The sequence below is a fragment of the Apium graveolens genome, chromosome 10 (genome assembly GCF_009905375.1).
Source record: "Apium graveolens cultivar Ventura chromosome 10, ASM990537v1, whole genome shotgun sequence".
NCBI lineage: Eukaryota > Viridiplantae > Streptophyta > Magnoliopsida > Apiales > Apiaceae > Apium > Apium graveolens.
The window spans coordinates 209268835-209289845 of NC_133656.1; the positions used below are offsets into that span (position 1 = coordinate 209268835).

The 21011-nt window shown below is 32.0% G+C and overlaps 1 pseudogene; it reads right to left on the minus strand.

The window, feature by feature from the left end:
* Nucleotides 1-14094: 14094 nt before the first annotated feature.
* LOC141691738 (omega-3 fatty acid desaturase, endoplasmic reticulum-like) lies at nucleotides 14095-15513 on the minus strand (annotated as a pseudogene).
* Between the last annotated feature and the right edge of the window lie 5498 nt (nucleotides 15514-21011).

The following is a 21011-nucleotide window of genomic DNA, read 5'->3' on the forward strand; positions in this document are numbered from 1 at the left end:
ACTATTGGATTTCTCCACAATACTCTAACTAGAGTTACAAATTTATTTCTAAGTGTCCTCTCCTTTCGGTCTAAGATTCGAACTGGTTGTTCCACATAGGACAAATCTGGTTGAATTTCCACTGGTTCCAATTCGATCACATGGCTCGCATCAGCATTATACTTCCTTAGAAGAGATACATAAAATAATTATGAAGATATTGCATTTGCGGAGGTAGCGATAATTCATATGCCACCTTCCTAACTCGTCGCAGTACTTCGAGTGGTCCAATATACCTAGGACTCAACTTCTTTTTCTTTCTGAATCTGGTTAAACCTTTCCAAGGAGATATCTTTAACAAGACTTTATCTCCGGGTTCGAATTGCACATCTTTTCGTTCTCGATTTGCGTACTTTGTTTGTCAATCTTGAGCAGCAATTAATCTTTTTCGAATCATTTCCACCTTTTCTTTCATTTGTTGCACTAACTCTGGGCCAATTAATTTGCACTCACCTACTTCATCCTAATATATAGGGGATCTACACTTTCTTCCATACAACGCTTCATAAGGCGGCATGCCAATGCTTGCGTGATAACTATTATTGTAGGAAAACTCAATCAATGGCAAATGATCGTCCCAATTTCCTTTGAAATCTATTGCACAAGTTCGCAACATATCCTCGATCATCTGTATTGTCCTTTCACTTTGTCCGTCAGTCTGTGGATGATATGCCGTACTCATTTTCAGCTTAGTTCCCAAATGATCATGAAATTGTCGTCAAAATCTCGAGTTAAACCTTGGATCTCTATCAGACACGATAGATACAGGAACTCTGTGACGCATCACAATCTCATCCAAATACAAATTGAGCAATTTTTCTAACACAAACCTTTCATTTATTGGCAAGAAATGTATTGATTTCGTCAATCGATCGATTACTACCAAAATCACATCATGATTAGACTTGGTTTTAGGTAATCCTACCACGAAATCCATCGCGATATGCTCAAATTTCCATTATGGTATATCCAGTGGTTGAATCAATCCACTTGGTCTCTGATGTTCTGCCTTTACTCTTTGGCACATATAACACTTACTTACCCATTCCGCAATTTCCTTTCTCATATTTGGCCATCAATAACTCTTTTTTAAATCCTTGTACATTTTCGTACTTCCAGGGTGAATTGAGAATCTCGAGTTATGTGCTTCATGCAAAATCTCGTGCTTTAGCTCCACAACATTAGGTATTCAAATACGTGAATTAACACGATATATTCCTATTTCATCCTTTTGAGCTTTGATTTCTTCTCCTGACAACTTATCATTTTCGCGTTTCATCACTTTCTCTTGACAACATCGGATCTTTTCCAAAATTTCAGGTTGAAATGACATCGCATATATTGCTTCACCTCCAAATTCTGGAGTCTGCACTTCTATTTCCATATTTTCAAAATCCTTGATCAGTTCTTCTGATGAAGTTAACATATTCAATATTTCCTTGCGACTTAGAGCGTCTTCTACCATATTTTCCTTTCCAGGATGATAGTTTATCGCACAATCATAATCTTTGATCAATTCTAACCATCTTCTTTGTCTCATATTCAATTCCTTCTGAGTGAAAATATACTTTAAACTCTTATGATCTGTGTAGATCTCGCACTTTTCCCCGTATAAATAATGTCTCCAAATCTTAAGGGCAAACACAATTGCTGCTAATTCCAAGTCATGCGTGGGATACTTTTGTTCATGCGTCTTGAGTTGCCTTGACGCATATGCTATTACCTTCCTGTGTTGCATTAACACACATCCAAGTCCTTTATACAAAGCATTGATGAATATTACAAATTCTCCCTTTTCATCAGGTAACACCAACACTGGGGCGGTTACCAACCTCTTCTTTAACTCTTGAAAGCTTTCTTCGCACTTTTCCGTCCACACAAACTTCTCGTTCTTCCTTGTCAACTTCGTTAATGGAACAACAATCTTAGAGAAATCTTGCACAAATCTTCTATAGTATCCGGCTAATCCCAGAAAACTTTTGACTTCCGTAGGAGTCTTGGGTCTTTCCCAATTTATCACAGCTTCTATCTTGGCTGGGTCTACTTTGATTCCCTCTTTATTAACTACATGCCCAAGAAATTGCACTTCCTTTAGCCAAAATCCACACATCGAAAACTTAGCGTACAACCTTTCTTTTCTCATAATTTCCAAGGAAATCCTCAAATGCTCCTTATGATCTTCTTCCATCTTGGAATATATCAATATATCATCGATAAACACTATGATGAACTTATCCAAATATTTCTTGAACACTCTGTTCATAAGACCCATAAATGCGGCTGGCGCGTTCGTCAAACCAAACGCGATTACCAAAAACTCGTAATGTCCATATCTTGTTCGAAACTTTGTCTTGGATATATCCTCCGCTTTAATCTTTAATTGATGATACCCAGATCTTAAATCAATCTTGGAGAAACACAAAGCTCCTTTTAACTGATCAAACAAGTCATCGATTCACGGTAGAGGGTACTTATTCTTAATCGTCAACTTATTCAATTCACGATAATCAATGCACAACCTCATACTTCCATCCTTTTTCTTTATAAACAATACCGGTGCACCCCACGGGGATACACTCAGGTGAATTACTCCTTTATCCAACAATTCTTGCAACTGCGATGCCAGTTCCTTCATCTCGACTGGCGCCATACGATAGGGAGCTTTCGATACTGGTTCCATTCCAGGAGCCAAATCAATCGTAAAATCGATCTCTCTATCTGGAGGTAGTCCAGGCAATTCATCAGGAAACACATCAGGAAAATCTCTTACTATTGGAATATCTTCAATCATCATGGATTCTTTTTCCACGTCCTTAATATGAGCCAAATAAACTTCGCATCCTTGACGTAATCTCTTTGTCTCGATAGCAGTTAGAAATTTCTTTTCTTGTCTTTTCCCTTTGAATATTACTTCCTCACCATCCTTTGATCTTAACCTCACCTTCTTACTTTTACACTTTATTTGCGCCTCATGGTTTGACAACCAATCCATTCCTAATATAACCTCGAATTCTCCTAACTTAAAAGGAATTAAGTCAGCAGAAAAGTGCCGACCTTCTATAGCCACATCACAATCAGGAAAAACTTTATTAACAATGACTTTCTCTTGTTTTGCTACCTCTATAATCACATTAGGTTCTAGAGGGTACGCAACACAATTTAGTTTATCAAGAATACTTTCAGAGATAAAAGATCTAGTAGCTCCAGAATCCATCAATACTTTTACTTCTACTGAGTTAATAACAAGCATACATGCCACCACGTCCACATCTTGCACCGCATCTTTCATTGTCATATTAAAGGTCCCAGCCCTGGGTTGTTGATGGTGTTGGGAGAGATGGAGGTCCAGCAATCGTGAGAACATTGGCCTTCTGAACAGGCTCCTTGCAATTTCTGGCCATATGGCCCATGTTTCCACATTTGAAACAAGCCAAGTCAGGTTTCTTTGCTCCATTTGGACACTCTGATGAGTAATGCCCTTTATGGTTACACTTGAAACAGGTCACGTCCAACTTATTACATCTTTTGGGGTGTCTCTTTCCACAAACCTTGCATTATTAAATCTGAGGTTTGTTATCCTTTCCTGGTTGTCCTGATTTCTGGAAACGGTTCTTCTGGGCTCCGTTACCGGGTTTAAACTTCTAAAAATTTTGGTTCTGACCTCCACCATTCTTACCAAATTTCCCTCTAAACTTTGAACTTCCTTGCTCTTGCTCCGACCTTTCAAACTTCATTTTCCTTCCTTCATTTTCTCTCTTCGCAGATTCACGCTCTCCTTCTACTATCATTGCCTTATGCACCAAGGCGGCATAATTCTTGATCTCCAACAATTCCACTTAACTTCTAATCCATGGCTTAAGTCCCTGTTGGAACCTCTTAGCCTTCTTTTCTTCCGTATTTACATACTCAGGTACGAATCTAGACAGCTCCGAAAATTTCACTTCATACTCCGCTACCGACATCTCTTCTTGTCTAAGATCCAGAAATTTCATCTCTAACTGATCTTGCATATAACTTGGCAAATATTTCTCCAGAAACATTTCAGTAAACTTCTCACATGTTAAGTCCTTTCCTTCCAGCAACGCTTTCGAAGATTCCCACCAGAAGCTCGCTTCATCTTTAAGGTAATAACTCGCATACTGGGCTTTCTTATCATCCTTAACTTCTGCTAACTCAAATGATTTTTCCATTTCTCTTAACCTTGACTGGGTTTTTATCGGATCTGGAAAACCTAAGAATTCTGGGGGATGAAAAGATTAAAAGTGTTTGAAGTTTCCAACTTTAGGGGCTACGGGTTGTTGCAAAAGCTAAGCAAGTCTGCTCATCATGGTGGTTTCTGGATTTACTTCTGGGTCTTGGGTTGGAATTTCTTCTTCTTGGTGATCTGGTGAGTTGGCCATTTCTCACAAACCTGATTGAGCAATTATTTAGCAATACGATAGCATGGCATATATAACAACATTTAATTATGAAATCTCTTTTTGTGGGTTTTAAGCTTTACCCAATTTTGCACATGCAATCCTATTACTACATAATTCTCATATCAGTGTTGTTTTCTCATGGCACAAGGTGTGATATTACAGAATTTTTAAACACGGTTGTATGAAATCGTGGTATTCAGAACAGTTTATGTAGATCTTTAGGGTGAACAATAGAAAACAAGATATATAATGGATTCATCAAACCAAGGGTACATAAATAAAAGTCTGGTTATCACAAGTTCAGGAATAAGGTACAATAATATAACAGGGTTAAACAGAGAAAAAACTGGAAAATATCCCCTATTTATCCCTAACTTCCAACAACCACTATAAAGTTCTGAAATACGATACAACAAATGAAAAAGGGATCCCGGCATCTGACCAAGATCCCAAAGCCTACCAGCGCTGAAAAACAACAACTACGGGCTCAACCAAAAGTCCCGTCTAACATCTAATCATCCAGAATCTCTCTCAACACAACCAACATCCGGCGAATGATCTTATACAGCCTCCAGGCCTCAGCATCAGCATCACTAGTGGATGGTCCCTCATCCAATCTCCTCCGGGCAACCTGTTCCACCAACTGAATCCTAGCTCCCCACTCTCTCATCACTACTGAAGTCCTCTGCCTAGAGTCTCGAATCAACCTATCAACCAAAGCTCCCAACTCAGGAATACGGGAGTAAACAAAGTCTCGGTCCTGGGCTAACTTGCCACCAACACTGACAGGCACAATCTTAGGCATCTCAGACTCTGGCTCAAGGGCAGAGGTCTCTGAATCTGGCCTCAAGGGTGAAATCTGCATAGGGATCTCACTACTCTCAGAAGGATCCTCCTCTGGATCTGAACTAACATACACAGGCTCCTCTGGAGAGGGTGGAATGGGGTCCATTGGGGTACCAGTCAAACTAATCACTGAATCAGAATCACTACCACTACTGGGATCCTGAGAGAAAACACAAAACAACAACCAAGAAACAGCGTTAGGGTTAAATAAAGCTTCTAGCTAACTCACACCCTAACTCTAGTCACCACTTTAGCTTATATACACTTTTCCTTATACTATACCTAATAGTCTAACTCAACTCTATATGAGTCGAACTCTCTCGCGATATAAATATATACCCAAAATACCCTTTTTAATCCTAACTTGTCTCAGGGACTAGATCATGTAGCTCTGATACCAAACTTGTGACGCCCTCAATCTTGGGGTTAGGAAATGAGGACCCACACACCTTTAATCAACTAATTAAATAAGCATAAACCCCGATTAGCTGCTAACGAGATCAAACAGGATAAAGTATGAGACAAGATTACAACTACCAATCATAGAATATAACTTATAACCCAAAATAAAACCAAATATACATAGTCGATCCCGGCTTGGAACCGACAGAAAACCCATTGTATCTTTACAACACTCTGGCTAAGCGCTTGCTCACTCAAAACTGTACTACCTGCTCTGGCAACCGGAAGCCCTCAACACGATAGGGACCACCAGGTACGCTCTTACGAGCAGTGTGCCTAAGTCTGGCCATCTTCTTGCTTAACTGCCATGGTTAGATTAAATAAAACATATGAGTTTAAAACTCAGCAAGTAACTATAAAGCAGTTCTATGATATAAAATCCACAATATACTTTACTGATATCGGGGCATTCTACTTTATCATTTCTAGGTGGCAGATTTCTATCTTTTGGGCTATGAAAGGGTTTTGGGAAGAAAACTTTGGGCTTTCAAGGAACAAGGCTCAAGATAGGGTGAAAGCCAACATTCATAATAAATCATTAACAGGATCACGAATGATCTTTCAAATGGAAAGCGATAATCTTTTCATTATAAGGAATCAAATATATGATCAACAGAATCGAAATCAGGGTTCACAAGCTATAAACTTCACAATATCACAATCAACTATTTTCAAAGCAATATAAACCTTTTTCATTTTCAAAGAATCAATTACTGAGTAGGAAATTTTAATTCCTTTTAAAATAATTATGGAACCCTTGATTGGACCACTTTATCTTTCATTTCATAATAATAATACGGGTAATCAGCCCGTACCGACCTCCATCCGGTCTTTAAGGTACCAATGGCATAATTTCAGCCTTAAACTGGACTAGCCCCGCTAGCCTCTTACTATGACTGGACTAGTCCCACTAGCCTCTTATGTCCCAATCCAATCCATCAGGAATTCGTTTGGAAAACCTTGAGTTGGAAAAAGTAGGTTTACTAAATTTCATTTTATCATTACCAAGAATATGAAATCATTCGGACTCTTTCAAGTCGAAACTCATTCTTAAGTTCAATTTCAAGAATTCAAAGTTAAGAAAATGAATCAGGGATAAGCAAAGTTTAATTCTAGGGATCTTGATCAATGATAACATGGTTCTCACGTTCGGGAAATCAAAACTGTTTCAAGGATCAATAGAGGACATGGTAAACAAGGAATGAAGTATCATTACGAGGGGTTCGTAAAGGTACTTATAGGGTTTACAACAGTTCATGGTATATCAAGTGATCAAAACAAGAAAAAGGTTACCAATGGGCTGGATCAATTAACTATCAATGACAAGTTCATAAGATCAATGACAAGGTATCTCAATAATCAATAACAGGGGTACATTACTTTAACAGTTCAATACTCTACATGGCATGAACAATATCCTTTTTATAACCGTTTACACAAGTAATTAGAGTTACTTGCTTGAATTCGCTTTCCCGAAATTTGAACTACTGCCACCTAGTATTCCTTTCCCTTTCCTAGCTTGAATGCCCTCACGCTCCGAATCTACAATCCAAAACCAAAACCTTAATTAGTTTCTCAACTCACGTTCCCGGAACGTTCACTCAATATGATAACTCGATTATACTCTTGACTTAAACTATACGAGTATAACTTATACACATATGCACATAGCACATAACACATTCCTTTCTCATAGTCTTTGTATGTTTATATACTCTATAATCAACTTATACTCGCTTAACCTTAACTATTCTTCAAATCAAACTATTATAACTCATACGAGTACATGATTCATTCACAACTAAATCTTTACGACCATAACTATCACTTATAGTTCTTTAAAATCAAACAACTTAATTCCCCTTTTCTTTTATTCCTTAATTCGAACCACAACAACAATCAAACAAACAAATCCAAAGATATTTACCTATATACACTCCATCATTCTTTGATTACCATAAATCAAGTTTTGATTCTAGGTTCATATGGCCTATTCGGCCTTATTGCAAATACCAACCATAAAATCAATCAATTTCCACTTTAGCTCACATAAACATATAGCTCAATCAAAACCTTTTAAAAGAATCATTTGCCTTTCTTTTAGCATTAAAATTTTAACCAAAACTCACACATAAATCACATAATGATAATGATCACAAACGCATTCACTTAACATCAAATCAAACCCTTTTTTACCCATTTTTCATTCGGCTATAACCACAAATCACAATCCAAGAATCAACAATGACATGCATATATCAAAATTGCATAAAAAATTGGGATCAATCCAACTCTTATTCTCTTTAACTCATCCTAAATCATAATTTCAAATTTCTCAACAAAACATCACTTAGTGACTCAAACCTTAATCGAATTTTCCAATTAAACTTACATGCATCACTAATTCCTTTTTCAAATCAACATGCAATCTCATTTCTTACTAATTAAACTTAGTTTATACCAAAATCAAGTCACAAAATCCAATTCCCTTTTATTTATACAAAACCGAACCAAACCTTAACATGCAACATCAAATTTACTTCTTTTAAACCACTAACCAATCTAATTTCTCACTATTATTCTAAAACAACAATCCATAATCACTTTATTCAACAAAAATCAACTTAATAACTTCAAAAATCAAAAACCCATTTGGTTTTTAGGCAATCACCACATGCAAGTACTAAAATTAAGTTTATGTGTATTAGAGCTCAGTAATAACATCATCACTCACCACCGGTTCACCGGAGTTCATCACCGGTGGCGGTGGCTTCACGGTGGTGCCCTTATTCGAGGGTATCCAACCACAAAACCCCCGATTTTCCATCAATTCCTCAAAATAACTAACATGCACATCTTAGATATCATTCATTTGCAAGGAATCATGCTTAAACAAGATAACAACAACAAGAACAACAAGAACCGAGAGGTTCTCAGTGAACACACATATCGAGCACACACAACACACATACACCTACATGCAAATGCATATACACACATGCACACTCTTTTTCCTACATATATATAATTATCAAGAGGATTTATGAAGGATTGGTGAGATTTAACAAAGGGAAGAGAGATATACCGAGAGAGAGAGAGAGAGAGAGAGAGAGAGAGAGAGAGAAGAAAGCCGAGAGAGAGAGAGAGAGTGAGAAAGAAAGAGAGGGACAGAAGAGTATCACGGGAGAGAAAGGAAAGAAATGAGTTATATATAATAGAGGGCAGGGGTATCTTAGTAACTTACTAATCCCCTTTTTTGCTTAATTTTCATTCTCTTTTTACTCTCATAAAATAATGATTGAATATTAAATATATCTCTCTCAGAAAGTTGAAAATTATTGTGAATGACAATTTTAAGACGTAGATCTCGAAATTAACTTTACAACCATTACTCATAATAAACTTTTGAGCGTACGGTTGATTTTATATGATTTTCACAAGTTTATGCTGAAAATAGCATTTTAACACATAAAAATCATTTTAAAATGCAACGATCATAAAATAAATCCGTCTATCATTTTTAGAAGTCTCTAGGACTATTTCGAAGATAACAAAACAAATTTCATGCATTTACCTTACTCAGATAATTTTATAAAAATGTGCAAAGGTTAAATAAACTTTATTTAAAATCAAATAATTCCCTTAAATCCATAAAAATATTAACAGATCACGTAATCATGCATACAGACAAGCAAGCACATATACTCACACATCACAACTCATGTCCGATCATGAAATTTTTTCCTTTTTATTATTATTCCTCTTTACGCGTAACGGGTCACGTTCTGTCTGACGGCCCGACGCTTAGCGTTTCAATTACGCTTCTCAAATACCTTTACCAACCGACACGTTACTAGAACGCAATACCTTACTTGAACATTTTATTTCACATAATAACACATATTTCACATTTTAAATACTTTAATCCCTTTTTAGGACGAGTTCCGTTCTACCTGACGGTCTGACAACACAGCTTTACTCCTAAGCTGACTCTTTAAATTGGAACGCTTATATCTACGCTCCCAGATACTAATATACAATAAAGACAATTAATCATCACTTAATCAGATAATTTATAATCACAACACATAAATCACACTTTATTCACTTAATTACGTCACAAAATTCTCAGTCGTCGCAAAAGTTGTACTAAATTTATTATTTATGTACTATGCAATTTTTGTAACTATAAAAACGTTTTTTTTATAAAGTCAATTGATATTTTAAAATAGAACACCGCAAACCCTCATAGTTCAAACCTCACTAAAAAGACACTAATACAATTGTTAAACATAGCAATTAGTTCAATAAACCTCACTAAAAAGACACTAATACAATTGTTAAACATAGCAATTAGTTCAATATTACTCGGCACACACCTCGCACTTTAAACTTTGAAAATAAATGTAAATACTCTACATAAGTTATTTTATATATGTTAATTGACAACCAGTATGTGATATTTGATGTATATAATTTATATACAATTTGCAAAAGTAAAACTTTAGTGTATTAAAATTATTTTGAAACGAAAACTTTTTATTAAAAAAATCATTTTAATATTACTTATAGCCACCTTAACACTTCCAATTTTAAAAATTCTAAAATTAATTCTTCAAAAAAAGATAATAAAATTAAAATATTTCTTTTCTCAACAGAGTTTCATGTAAAAAAATTTAAAATTACAAAAATTATATTAATTGTCAAAAGGTAAATATGTACTATATAAAAATGAAAATTATATAGTTATATTAAAAATATCTAAATTTTGATATACAATTTAGTTCAATATCACTGACCTCGCACTTTAAACTTTGAAAAAATAAATATATATACTCTACATAAGTTATTTTAAAATATGTTATTTGACAACTATTATGTTATATTTGATGTATACAATTTGCAAAAGTATATATTAGTGTATTAAAATTATTTTGTAATGATAACTTTTTGTTAAAAAATCATTTTAATATTACTCATAGCCACCTTTAACTCACACCTCCAATTTTAAACATTATTAAATTATTTATTCAAAAAAACTATAATAAAATCAAAATATTTATTTCTCGATAGAGTTTGATGTAAAAAAATTAAAAATTATATAAATTACATTAATTGTAAAAAGTTAAATTTATACTATAGACAAATGAAAATTATATAGGTATATTTCAAAATAGCTGAATTTTAATCTACAATTTAGTCAAATATTACTTGCGATCACCTTAGGCGATCACCTTAGGCGACACCCCACACTTTAACCTTTGAAAAACAAATATAAATACTCTACATAAGTTATTTTAAAATATGTTAATTAACAACCATATATAATTTACAAAAGCAAACATTAGTGCATTAAAATTATTTTTTTAATGGATTTTTTTTTATTAAAAATTCATTTTCATATTACTGATATTGACAACACCTCATATTTTAAGCATTATAAAATGAATTCTTGGAAAAAATATTATAAAATTAAAATATTTATTTTCTCGACATAGTTTGCTGTAAAAAAATTTAAAATTATATAAAATATAACAATGATTTTGAAATGCAGATAAATATATTTTTTCGAAAATGTAAACTGTGTATGCATATATTTTGAAATGCATGAAAATATCACATAAATATCACACTATCTCTTTTTTAAACTTTGGAGATTTTCATTAATTCATTCAATATTTGAGATTTTAATATCAAAAGATAATTGACCTCAAAATCAATATTACATAAGGTTACATAATTTATCCAAACTTTCCATAATTTAATATTACACTTTTATCTGCATAATATGTTTTTGTACATAATTTGAGTGAACCTAATAATTTTATTATTTAAATAAGATAAAAAGTATGCATATAAACTAAATTTATTATCTATATACTATGATACTTTTTAATCTGATTTTTTTAATAAAATATAAAATGAATAAACTTGTACTAAATTTATTATTTATATACTATGCAATTCCTATAACTATAAAAATGTTCTTTTTTTATAAAGTCAATTGATATATTAAAATAGAACACAACAAACCTTGATAGTTCAAACCTCACTAAGACACAAATACAATTGTTAAACATTGCAATTAGTTCAATATTATTCGGTGTCGCACACCTCGCACTTTAAACTTTGAAAATAAATGTAAATACTCTATATAAGTTATTTTAAAATTTGTTAATTGAAAACCACTACGTTATATTTGATGTATACAATTTGTAAAAGTAAAACATTAGTGCATTAAAATTATTTTGCAACGAATTTTTTTTATTAAAAGATCATTTTAATATTACTGATAGCCACCTTAAACTCACACTTCCAATTTTAAATATTATAAAATTAATTCTTCAAAAAAAGATAATAAAATTAAAATATTTCTTTTCTCGACACAGTTTGATGTAAAAAAATTTAAAAATACAAAAATTACATTAATTCTCAAAAGGTAAATATATACTATAGACAAATGAAAATTATATAATTATATATAAAATAGCTGAATTTTGATATACAATTTAGTTCAATATCACCGAGGCCTCACACTTTAAACTTTGAGAAAATAAATATATATACTCTACATAAGTTATTTAAAATATGTTATTTGACAACTACTATGTTATATTTGATGTATACAATTTACAAAATTATATATTAGTATTAAAATTATTTTACAACGAAATTTTTTTGTTAAAAATTTATTTTAATATTACTGAAAGCCACCTTAAACTCACACCTCCAATTTTAAACATTATAAAATTAATTATTCAAAAAAAATATAATAAAATCAAAATATTTATTTTCTCGACACAGTTTGATGTAAAAAATTTAAAAATATATAAATTACATTAATTGTCAAAAGGTAAATATATATTATAGACAAATGAAAATTATATAGGTATATTCAAAATAGTTGAATTTAGCCCGCAAGGGTTGGCTCAACTGGTTAAAGAGGGGATAACTATCCTCTTGGTCACAGGTTCGAATCCCACGGGAGGAGAATTTATGATTATAGCGGTTTACCTTGGTTGACGTGTTTTGCAGGCTATTACGTGAGCCCGTAGGTTTTACCCAGTGCGCACCCGAAGGGTAGCGACTGCGGGTTACCTACGATAAAAAAATAGTTGAATTTTGATATACAATTTAGTTCAATATTACTCGCGACGATCACATTAGGGCGACACCTCACACTTTAAACTTTGAAAAAAAAATATAAATCCTCTGTATAAGTTATTTTAAAATATGTTAATTGACAACCACTATGTTATATTTGATATATACAATTTATAAAAGTAAACATTAGTGCATTAAAATTATTTTTCTAACGGAATTATTTTTTTAAAAATTCATTTTAATATTACTTTTATCCACCTTACATTGACACCTCCTATTTTAAGCATTATAAAATTAATTATTGGAAAAAATATTATAAAATTAAAACATTTCTTTTCTCGACATAATTTACTGTAAAAAAATTTAAAATTATATAAAATATAACAATGATTTTGAAATGCAAATAAATATAAATTTTCGAAAACGTAAACTGTGTATGCATATATTTTGAAATGCATAAAAATATCATATAAATATCACACTATCTCTTTCATTAATTCATTCAATATTTAAGATTTTAATATCAAAAGATAATTGACCTCAAAATCAATATTACATAAGGTTACATAATTTATTCAAACTTTTTATAGTTTAATATTGCACTTTTATCTTCATAATATTTTTTTGTACATAATTTGAATGAACTTAATAATTTTATTAGTTAAATACAATAAAAAGTATGCATATAAACTAAATTTATTATTTATATACTATGATACTTTTTAATCTGATTTTTTCAATAAAATGTAAAAATGAATAAACGTGTACTAAATTTATTATCTATATATTATGCAATTTTCGTAACTTTAAAAACGTTCTTTTTTAAAAAAAAAAGTCAATTGATATATTAAAATAAAACACAGCAAACCCTGATAGTTCAAATCTCACGAAAAAGACACTAATACAATTGTTAAACATAGCATGCAGTCTCACATACTCTTGGATCAAATATACTAAAGTAGAACCCACTGACTATTTACTTTACTATTATAATCTTACATTACTTAATTGGTCATAATTTAGAAAATTGAAGCTCACTGAGCAACAGACTACAAATTAGCGAAAATCACCGACACTAAAATATGGCATTACAGTTAAACTTCAATCCATTCCTCTAGCATTAACTTCCTCCATCATTGCCAATTGCAGCAGCACTTCTTTGCATGATACATGATACAAGGTGCAATATCACTGCAATTTAATAGTTTTAACTGCAGCAGTCTTAGCCAAATGTATTAGCCATATAGCCAAGGAAAGTTAGCATTGCAGTACAACACAATGTCGATGTTACCACCAAATTCTTCTCACTCTGGTTAAATATATCACTATATGGGTTGAAATGTGAACTTTTTTTCCCTGAACTTCTGCTGATCTGTTATTTATGCAGATTATACGTAGAAATTGTGAGCTTTTATGTTCTAAGAACTTAGAGACAGATGTTAGTTTCTATCAAAACAGAGATGATTTCTCACCAGATATGAAGATATGCAAATATGGGAAAAGGAATCTTGAATCTCAGAAGTTTAATATGGACTGGCAGACTTTTGTATATCTTTTCTGGTAGCTAAAACCAAAATAAAAAGCATTGATGCACATTTTATTATAAGGAACTGTGAAAAAATAATTCTTGAGTTATGAGTATGAGAGTGAAGAAACTTTACAGAAACCCAAGATTCATGCTTCTCAATATTTCCATAGTTCTGATGGTGAGTTATGTGACTGATTTTCCTGCAGGAACTCACCCTTGTAAGATTTTACAAAATTACGTAATACTCATAGTTTCTAATTACAAGTTTAGATTGATTAACATACCATCCATGCTATGGCACAAGAATTGAAGAATGCAATATATGTCCAAATATGTTATTCAATCTTGGGTTATCAGAGAAGCTTCCATGTCAACTGTGACATCAGGAACCAGATACAAGTCAACTCACTCTATAAAAATAGTTAAAACACACATGGACATCTATTGTTTCTGTAGATCGGATGACCTTTATTGGTTCATTCTTGTAAAAAATATACTCTTTCCGTCCCCCTGGATTGTTTACGTTACTTTTCGACACGCTTTTCGATGCTCGTTTAAAGTATACTTCCATAATATTTTTTTTAAAAAAAAATCTGGAAAAAAAGTTTCATGTTTAAACTTTTATTTAAAAAAAAAATTAAGATAAAATATTATGAAACTATACTTTATTAAAATCTCGAAATACGTGAAAACAGTGTACGTAAACTATCCAGCGGGAAGGAGGGAGTAATAACAAAGGTCACCTATCTTGGAAACCAAGCAATAGCATGTGCATATGTGCAAAAAAATTATATCAAATGAAAAAACAGGACAAAATTTACCAATCATGGCCAAAACAAAGATTTCCCCGAACATGGTCCCCTGAGCTAGCCAATAAAAAGGCCAGAAAGCCCAATTGTCCAAGTGCAATGCCATCATCAGCAATACCAAAATAAAAACAAAATCCCTCATGACATAGCTAACAGACCTCCAAGGATTCTTAACCCAAATAGTACAAACATATTATCAATACAAAAAATAACACTAAAATTACATAAATAAAGGACTGCATAGACGAATTAAAAGAAAAACGGAAAAAAAGAAGAAATATGATGTACTAACCTGTTTGTTCATTGTGTTGCATTAGCAAATGAAACTCAATTAAAATCTACATGTAACATGCAAAAAGAAAGAGAGAAAATGAGATTCTGATATTTGAAATTTTAGAGAAGAAGAATAACTGACGTATATATATCAATCTAATTTAACTCAATTTACAAATCAAGGAGTGATAGTTTCTATAGATAAGTATGAAATTCAAAATTTAAAATATAACAAATAAAGGAGCAAATCATGCATGATTGATTAGTCTAAATTTTTTTTCATAGATAGCTTGCTTTTTGAATTTCAAATTATAAATGTAGATTAAGAATATTTATACAAACATACCAAATCAATACAAAAAAATAATACTAAAATTACAAAAAAAAATAGTAAAAGAGACGACATATCAAATCAATACAAAAAATTATACTAAAATTACAAAAAAGAGAGTAAAAACTCGAATAAAAAGAAAAAAAAATGAAAATAGAAGAATGAGAGAGATAAATGTCTGATATAATTTGAAATAATGGTTTTTGAAGGTAGATATATTTGAATAGATAGTTTTATCGTGGCTAAAATTGTGGATCTTGAGTAGCACACATATAATATTAATTGGGTAATTTGATTGGATATTAGATAATTAAGGAAATTTGAATTTCAAAAAAACCAATTGGATGTGTAAATATAGTAATTGGGCTATTTGATTAGATATGAGATTGATTTTGAAATTCAAAAAAATAGGTAATTAGTAATTAAGATGGGTTAATCGAAACTAATTGAATAGTTCATGGATATGGGAAATAATATAGTATTTGGATTATTGATAAATATTTTTATTCATGAATAAATTAAGGAGTATTAATTAAGATATATAGATATACGATATATAAGTGAGAAGAAATCGAGTAGGTCTTAAAGAAGATGAGTAAAAATAAAGGTACATGCCCATGTCATTACCTATTAGATATTAGATACACAAATAAAAAATAACATGAATCTTTAAAAGATACGTAAACATGAAATAATATGAATTCTTAAACGGTTCTAAATTATATTAGATATTTATGATACGAAATATATGAACGATGGAATTGCCATCTCTAATTGTGACTCAAAGTAGTCTCTCTTCTTTTTCCTTTATTTAAGGACCGCAGAAAAATTAGCCGCCAGCACGAGCCTTAAATTTTTGCCACGTGCTTATCTTACGCATGTCCCAACATGCAATAATTTAGGAAACAATTTATAAAACGTTTTTTTTCTCTTTAACAATATTACTAGAAATTAACCAACAAGCGACAGTTTTTTAATTGTGCTGAGATCTATTTCCGGCAATGGAATTTCCTGGTCGTGGCAGGGATATGTATACTGCAATTATATATTACCACATATCTTGAAGAATTGTTCTCATGTATTAAATATATGCTGTTTTTATATACTTTTTCCTAATATATTCGTCTTGTTTAACTATTTGTTATTATTACGCTCAAATTTTTTGAAATGCAAGGATGATTTTCAGTTGTCCAAGAACAATCTTTGACCTCGATCCGAAAAGAAAGAGTGTGAGTAATTGTTCTCACGATTCACCTCCAGTGTGATAATCAGTAATATGGTTGTAGAATATGTTTAAGAATACAAGAATGTAGCGAGAGTTTGAAAAAAAAATTCCGGATAAAGTCTGGTTCGGCCCGAAAATTTAATTTCGATCAAAAATTTCATAGACTATATAATCAAAAAAAATTATAAAAATTATATTATTAAAAATTACATATAATCTACTTTAATACAGAATTTCCAGTTTTTAAAATAATGAAAGATTGATTTTTAATTTACGATCAAAGCTGAGTTAATTTAATAACAAAAAAGTTAAAAATGACAGATAAATTGGGACGGAATGAGCGGTACTCGTCCCATAATGCATGTTCTATTAACATATTTTAAGTATTTTTTGGTATATAAAAGTAGATTATTTTTTTAATTTTCCTTTTTTTGAATTGAAATTTAATATTTAGATTTTATTTGTAAAAAGATAATTTGAAAATATTAAGAATTTGGTGTTTAATTTTTATTTTATTTATCAAACTTTCCTTATTGAAATTATTGCTATACATTAATTGGGTTTTGCTTATTTATAGCTTTTGCCTATTCTTTCTTCTTTTTTTCCTATTTATAGCTTTTGCCTATTCATAATTAAGGTTTTATTTGTCTATTGTTTATGAGAGTTTTTTTTTTTGTGTTTTATGTTTTTACATGATATCACATATTTTGTTAGTTTTTCAAACCCGTTTGGATAAATTATATATTTCATAATTTTCGTAATTGCACTGCATTACATTATCTCTACAAAATAACCATATATATGAGCGATGCTAGTAATTTCACAGTATAGTATCTATTCAATTGACAGTAGTTTTTTTTAAAAAAAACTTGATTAAAAAACCAAAATACCCATCATTTGGGGTTTGATGCCCAAAATATCATTTGGCGGGAGGGAGTGCCCATTTTACCCACTGAATACGCATTACCATCATGCACATTCCTCTCTTTTTTTTTAATTTGCAAATAATACACATGTCTGAAATGCGTATTCACTGCTACAGTATGAATATATACATGTCAGCATGCGTAATCTTTGCAACTTTTTTTTAAAAAAGAATACGCATCTGTATAATACGCAGTTCGTCGTTATTTTGGGCCTTCCGCCGATGGGTATTCTAGGCACTTGAAGCTGAAAAGTGTTGTATTTTGGGTTATCTTTTATTTAATATTTGTATTCTGAAAAAATCCTAAAAAAGCTCTAAACCTTTCAATAGTAATTAACAAAAATGGAAAAACCCTCCCTAGTTTAAAAGGTGTTAGAAAAAAAACTAATATATGATAACTAAGTGAGAAATTGATCAAACATGACGATGCATAAAATGACACAACGTAATATATATATAATGATCTAAAACATCATTCATGAAAATAAATAAACAAATGAAAATACTATATGATATACCGTTTTATTTTTATTAATTTTTAAGATCACCAAAGCTAAGATGTTGTAGACTTGTGATTTTTTTTGACATCTTATTGTGTATCGGTTTGGAGGTTAAAAATTTCATTTAATATTACGTTTTTGACAATTTTTCTTTTTATTTAATATTTTTAAAATTTTAAAAATATAAGTTAACTTAACAAATTTTAATTTTATAGGGTTTACTAATTTCTTTTTGAATTTTAGAAATATTAAAAATTAAAATAAGAGGTTCCGAGATTAAAATTTAGATCACTTTTAAAGTCTATAATTGCATTAGTTTGTAAATTTGAATTATCAGTCCCCGGTCCGACTGATTGTAATCTTCTATTAAACTTAAAAAAGAGTAAAGTGCACTTTATGTACTTACATTTTGGGTGTCAGACCACTTGCAATACTAACTTTCACTATCTCTCACTTGAAATACCGCAGTAATAAATTTTTTACAGTTTGCGTGATTCCGTTAACTTCCACTAACTCCGTCTCTTTTTGCAGGGGTATGATTGCCATATCCTTATTACAACGGTTACATCAGTTATATATACACGCCTTTTGCCCCAATTACATGTATATACCGAATTCTAAACCCTAATTAGAAAGTGAGCATCACAATGGCCTCCTCCAATGTTGTTGCTGGTGAAGACTTGCTCGATGTCATGTGTGATTGTTACCGAATGAGTGTTGTGAAGACTCGTTGGTTTGGAGTAAATGCAGGCAGGAGGTTCAGAGAATGTGGAGATGATAATTGCGGGTATCACAAGTGGATCGACCCACCACTTAGTGCTCGAGCAGTAGAGTTGATTGAAGAGCTGCAACAAAGAAATGTTGATGCGATCGACAAGCTCAAGCGGAGGATGGATCGAATGGTTGCAAGGCACCAAGCTCAGTTGGATAAGCTGAAGAGGAAGGAAGAATTTACAGTCATTGCAATATTTGTCCTTTTCTCTCTCATGATGAAGATGGTGCTGCAGTCAGTGGGACAAGTCAGTGTGGACGAGGAAGGTTACGACTCAATCGACGAGTAGAGGAGTAGACCTATGTTTAGTTTGCTTAAGTGTTTTAGTTTGATTTTCTATGCAATCAGTTTGTTTTGTACTATGATCATTGTTATTGTGAACAAATCTAAGTGAAAGAATGTAGTGGTGGTTGTGTTTCCTGAAAAATCTTGTGTATTGTTCATTTCATTTCACTAGCCATATACCAGTATGAGCAATAAGAAGTCACTATAGTAATGGTATACAAAATCAAATGCATAAGTAATCAAGTTCTCACGAACACAAATATGATGCAAAATAGATAAAAGAGTACTCTAGATAAAATTGCCTTGATAAATACGAAATCATTGCCTTGACATAACCATTGTCTTGTGTCATTACATGATGTAATGTCAACTGTCTTAACACATATCAATTACATCCAAAAGTAAGGCATAAATAGTCATCAGATTACATCCAAAAGTAAGGCATAAATAGTCTAAGAGAATAAAAAAACCACAGACAAACTTTCATAGTAAAGAAGTCATGACAAATCTAATTTTCCAAACTGGATTGTCCTTAAGTTTGGACTGCATTTCTCTTCTCCTGGCCTGAATATTTTCATAGGTAGTGGTTGTGACATTGTTCCTGGTGCTCACTGTCTTGGGCTGAATTCCAAGAGGAGTGTTTGTTGATTTTTTTTACATTTCTTTGTCTTGAATACACCACCTTGGGTATCCTCACAGGATCCACCACCAACTTCTGGAATTGATTTGTTAAGAATTGGATCTTGCACAGGAGGAACATTTGTTTGTGTTTCAGGTGCCTTCTTCTTTGGGGTGTACTTCTGCCTTACTCTCACTATCTTTCTTGGTGATGTCCTTCTTTCTTGCACCTCATGAACTGATCTGCCAGTCTGAGTCACATTTCTAGCTTCATAAGGAATAGGATTCTGCATAGGAGGAATATCAGTTTGTCCAGTTGTGAGTGCCTTTGGTGCCTTCTTCTTGGGGATGTACTTCTTCCTTGTCTTAACTATCTTTTCACATCCATTTGCAATGTCTGAAGCCTAACACACATCAATAAACAGTCATTAGCACTACATGTGTGTGTTTACCAAATTATTGACAAAAAGGTTTGGTATTTACCTTTGCTGGACAGGTTCTTGTATCATGTCCATACTCAGTGCAATAGGTATACTTAACAATTGTATTTTGCCTTTTCAACATAGTTGCATCAACACGAATCACATCATTTTTCTTGCTCCTTTTCTTTTTAGGCCTGCCTGTTTGAGGCTTGACCTCTGGTGGAAGAGGTTTAGGATATGGGGTCTCTGTCCATTCCTCTTCACCACAAATAGGCTCAACAATATATTTGTAGCATTCCAAGAAGAGGTCTTTAGTAAAACATTGATGAATAAATGGTTCATAACCTTTTTTACTCCATGCTATGCATGCACAAGCATGATATCATGGGATACCTGACAATTCCCATTTCTTGCAAGCACATTTATTTGCCTCCAAGTCAACCACCATCCC